Source organism: Nerophis lumbriciformis, linkage group LG01 (genome assembly GCF_033978685.3).
Source record: "Nerophis lumbriciformis linkage group LG01, RoL_Nlum_v2.1, whole genome shotgun sequence".
Lineage (NCBI taxonomy): Eukaryota > Metazoa > Chordata > Actinopteri > Syngnathiformes > Syngnathidae > Nerophis > Nerophis lumbriciformis.
Genome location: NC_084548.2, coordinates 69434001 through 69440000, shown reverse-complemented (window position 1 = coordinate 69440000; position 6000 = coordinate 69434001).

Here is a 6000-nt window from a genome sequence, read left to right as displayed (position 1 = left end):
TATACTGTACATACAGTGTGTATAAACTGTACACATAAACACACATATACTGTACATACAGTGTGTATAAACTGTACACATAAACACACATATACTGTACATACAGTGTATAAACTGTACACATAAACACACATATACTGTACATACAGTGTGTATAAACTGTACACATAAACACACATATACTGTACATACAGTGTGTATAAACTGTACACATAAACACACATATACTGTACATACAGTGTGTAAAACTGTACACATAAACACACACATACTGTACATACAGTGTGTAAAACTGTACACATAAACACACACATACTGTACATACAGTGTGTACAACTGTACACATAAACACACATATACTGTACATACAGTGTATAAACTGTACACATAAACACACATATACTGTACATACAGTGTGTATAAACTGTACACATAAACACACATATACTGTACATACAGTGTGTATAAACTGTACACATAAACACACATATACTGTACATACAGTGTATAAACTGTACACATAAACACACATATACTGTACATACAGTGTGTATAAACTGTACACATAAACACACATATACTGTACATACAGTGTGTATAAACTGTACACATAAACACACATATACTGTACATACAGTGTGTACAACTGTACACATAAACACACATATACTGTACATACAGTGTATAAACTGTACACATAAACACACATATACTGTACATACAGTGTGTATAAACTGTACACATAAACACACATATACTGTACATACAGTGTGTATAAACTGTACACATAAACACACATATACTGTACATACAGTGTGTATAAACTGTACACATAAACACACATATACTGTACATACAGTGTGTATAAACTGTACACATAAACACACATATACTGTACATACAGTGTATAAACTGTACACATAAACACACATATACTGTACATACAGTGTGTATAAACTGTACACATAAACACACATATACTGTACATACAGTGTGTATAAACTGTACACATAAACACACATATACTGTACATACAGTGTGTAAAACTGTACACATAAACACACACATACTGTACATACAGTGTGTAAAACTGTACACATAAACACACACATACTGTACATACAGTGTGTAAAACTGTACACATAAACACACATAAACTGTACACATAACAATGTGAAGAAGAAGAAGAAATATTTAAAATAAGTTTTTTTAGTTAGTTTAAAAAAAAATTAAATTTTTTTTTTTTTAAAGATGTGTAGCGAAGCCTATATGTTTACTAAGTTGTGAGTGCAATAAGCTCATATTTATAAGGTATCGATGGAGTAATATACCAGATAAATATGTCTTTTATGGGAGTCAAGTGGCAAAAATATTTAAAACAAGTTTTACACAGTTAGTTTTAAACCTTTTCTTTTTTTTTTTTTTAAAGATGTGTAGCGAAGCCTATATGTTTACTAAGTTGTGAGTGCAATAAGCTCATATTTAATAGGTATCGATGGAGTAATATACCAGATAAATATGTCTTTTATGGGAGTCAAGTGGCGAAAATATTTAAAACAAGTTTTACACAGTTAGTTTTAAACCTATTTTTTTTTTAAAACATTTTTTAAGATGTGTAGCGAAGCCTGTATGTTTACTAAGTTGTGGGTGCAATAGGATCATATTTATTAGGTATTGATGGAGTAATATACCAGATAAATATGTCTTTTATGGGAGTCAAGTGGCGAAAATATTTAAAACAACTTTTACACAGTTAGTTTTAAACCTTTTTTTTTAAAGATGTGTAGCGAAGCCTATATGTTTACTAAGTTGTGGGTGCAATAGGATCATATTTATTAGGTATTGATGGAGTAATATACCAGATAAATATGTATTTTATGGGAGTCAAGTGGCGAAAATATTTAAAACAAGTTTTACACAGGTAGTTTTAAACCTTTTTTTAAAATATGTGTAGCGAAGCCTATATGTTTACTACGTTGTGGGTGCAATAGGCTCATATTTATTAGGTATTGATGAGTAATATACCAGATAAATATGTATTTTATGGGAGTCAAGTGGCAAAAATATTTAAAACAAGTTTTACACAGTTAGTTTTAAACCTTTTTTTTAAAGATGTGTAGCAAAGCCTATATGTTTACTACGTTGTGGGTGCAATAGGCTCATATTTATTAGGTATTGATGAGTAATATACCAGATAAATATGTATTTTATGGGAGTCAAGTGGCAAAAATATTTAAAACAAGTTTTACACAGTTAGTTTTAAACCTTTTTTTTTAAAGATGTGTAGCAAAGCCTATATGTTTACTACGTTGTGGGTGCAATAGGCTCATATTTATTAGGTATTGATGGAGTAATATACCAGATAAATATGTCTTTCATGGGAGTCAAGTGGCGAAAATATATAAAACAAGTTTCACAGTTAGTTTTAAACCTTTTTTTTTATTTTTTTTAAGATGTGTAGCGAAGCCTATGTGTTTACTACATTGTGGGTGCAATAGGCTCATATTCATTAAGTATTGATGGAGTAATATACCAGATAAATATGTCTTTTATGGGAGTCAAGTGGCGAAAATATTTAAAACAAGTTTTACACAGTTAGTTTTAAACCTTTTTTTTTTTTTTTTAATGATGTGTAGCGAAGCCTATTGGTTTACTACATTGTGGGTGCAATAGGCTCATATTTATTAGGTATTGATGGAGTAATGTACCAGATAAATATGTCTTTTATGGGAGTCAAGTGGCAAAAATATTTAAAACAACTTTTACACTATTAGTTTTAAACTTTTATTTTTATTTTTTTAAAGATGTGTAGCGAAGCCTATATGTTTACTACGTTGTGGGAGCAATAGGCTCATATTTATTAGGTATTGATGAGTAATATACCAGATAAATATGTCTTTTATGGGAGTCAAGTGGCGAAAATATTTAAAACAAGTTTTACACAGTTAGTGTTAAACCTTTTTTTTTTTTTTAAGATGTGTAGCGAAGCCTATATGTTTACTACGTTGTGGGTGCAATAGGCTCATATTTATTAGGTATTGATGGAGTAATATACCAGATAAATATGTCTTCTATGGGAGTCAAGTGGCGAAAATATTTAAAACAAGTTTTACAAAGTTAGTTTTAAACCTTTATTTTTTTATTAAGATGTGTAGCGAAGCCTATATGTTTACTACGTTGTGGGTGCAGTAGGCTCATATTTATTAGGTATTGATGGAGTAATATACCAGATAAATATGTCTTTTATGGGAGTCAAGTGGCGAAAATATTTAAAACAAGTTTTACACAGTTAGTGTATTTTTTTTTTTATAAAGATGTGTAGCGAAGCCTATATGTTTACTAAGTTGTGGGTGCAATAGGCTCATATTTATCAGGTATTGATGGAGTAATATACCAGATAAATATGTCTTTTATGGGAGTCAAGTGGCGAAAATATTTAAAACAAGTTTTACACAGTTAGTGTATTATTTTTTTTTATAAAGATGTGTAGCGAAGCCTATATGTTTACTAAGTTGTGGGTGCAATAGGTTCATATTCATTAGGTATTGATGGAGTAATATACCAGATAAATATGTCTTTTATGGGAGTCAAGTGGCGAAAATATTTAAAACAAGTTTTACAAAGTTAGTTTTAAACCTATTTTTTTAAAGTTTTTTCTAAAATGTGTAGCGAAGCCTGTATGTTTACTAAGTTGTGGGTGTAATAGGCTCATATTTATTAGGTATTGATGGAGTAATATACCAGATAAATATGTCTTTTATGGGAGTCAAGTGGCGAAAATATTTAAAACAAGTTTTACACAGTTAGTTTTAAACCTTTTTTATATTTTTAAGATGTGTAGCGAAGCCTATATACTAAGTTGTGGGTGCAATAGGCTCATATTTATTAGGTATTGATGGAGTAATATACCAGATAAATATGTCTTTTATGGGAGTCAAGTGGCGAAAATATTTAAAACAAGTTTTACACAGTTAGTGTATTTTTTTTTATAAAGATGTGTAGCGAAGCCTATATGTTTACTAAGTTGTGGGTGCAATAGGCTCATATTTATTAGGTATTGATGGAGTAATATACCAGATAAATATGTCTTTTATGGGAGTCAAGTGGCGAAAATATTTAAAACAAATTTTACACAGTTAGTTTTAAACCTTTTTTTTAATAAGATGTGTAGCGAAGCTTATATGTTTACTACGTTGTGGGTGCAATAGGCTCATATTTATTAGGTATTGATGGAGTAATATACCAGATAAATATGTCTTTTATGGGAGTCAAGTGGCGAAAATATTTAAAACAAGTTTTACACAGTTAGTGTATTTTTTTTTATAAAGATGTGTAGCGAAGCCTATATGTTTACTAAGTTGTGGGTGCAATAGGCTCATATTTATTAGGTATTGATGGAGTAATATACCAGATAAATATGTCTTTTATGGGAGTCAAGTGGCGAAAATATTTAAAACAAGTTTTACACAGTTAGTGTATTTTTTTTTATAAAGATGTGTAGCGAAGCCTATATGTTTACTAAGTTGTGGGTGCAATAGGCTCATATTTATTAGGTATTGATGGAGTAATATACCAGATAAATATGTCTTTTATGGGAGTCAAGTGGCGAAAATATTTAAAACAATTTTTACACAGTTAGTTTTAAACCTATTTTTTAAAGTTTTTAAAATGTGTAGCGAAGCCTGTATGTTTAATAAGTTGTGGGTGCAATAGGCTCATATTCATTAGGTATTGATGGAGTAATATACCAGATAAATATGTCTTTTATGGGAGTCAAGTGGCGAAAATATTTAAAACAAATTTTACACAGTTAGTTTTAAACCTTTTTTTTAATAAGATGTGTAGCGAAGCTTATATGTTTACTACGTTGTGGGTGCAATAGGCTCATATTTATTAGGTATTGATGGAGTAATATACCAGATAAATATGTCTTTTATGGGAGTCAAGTGGCGAAAATATTTAAAACAAGTTTTACACAGTTAGTGTATTTTTTTTTTTATAAAGATGTGTAGCGAAGCCTATATGTTTACTAAGTTGTGGGTGCAATAGGCTCATATTTATTAGGTATTGATGAAGTAATATACCAGATAAATATGTCTTTTATGGGAGTCAAGTGGCGAAAATATTTAAAACAATTTTTACACAGCTAGTTTTAAACCTATTTTTTAAAGTTTTTAAAATGTGTAGCGAAGCCTATATGTTTAATAAGTTGTGGGTGCAATAGGCTCATATTCATTAGGTATTGATGGAGTAATATACCAGATAAATATGTCTTTTATGGGAGTCAAGTGGCGAAAATATTTAAAACAAATTTTACACAGTTAGTTTTAAACCTTTTTTTTATTAAGATGTGTAGCGAAGCCTATATGTTTACTACGTTGTGGGTGCAATAGGCTCATATTTATTAGGTATTGATGGAGTAATATACCAGATAAATATGTCTTTTATGGGAGTCAAGTGGCGAAAATATTTAAAACAACTTTTACACTGTAAGTTTTAAACCTATTTAAAAAAATATATATTTTAAGATGTGTAGCGAAGCCTATATGTTTATTAAGTTGTGGGTGCAATAGGCTCATATTTATTAGGTATCGATGGAGTAATATACCAGATAAATATGTCTTTTATGGGAGTCAAGTGGTGAAAATATTTAAAACAAGTTTTACACAGTTAGTGTTAAACCTTTTTTTTTTATATAAAGATGTGTAGCGAAGCCTATATGTTTACTACGTTGTGGGTGCAATAGGCTCATATTTATTAGGTATCGATGATAAATATGTCTTTTATGGGAGTCAAGTGGCGAAAATATTTAAAACAAGTTTTACACAGGTAGTTTTAAACCTTTTTTTTTAAAGATGTGTAGCGAAGCCTATATGTTTACTACGTTGTGGGTGCAATAGGATCATATTTATTAGGTATTGATGATAAATATGTCTTTTATGGGAGTCAAGTGGCGAAAATATTTAAAACAAGTTTTACACAGTGTTAAACCTTTTTTTT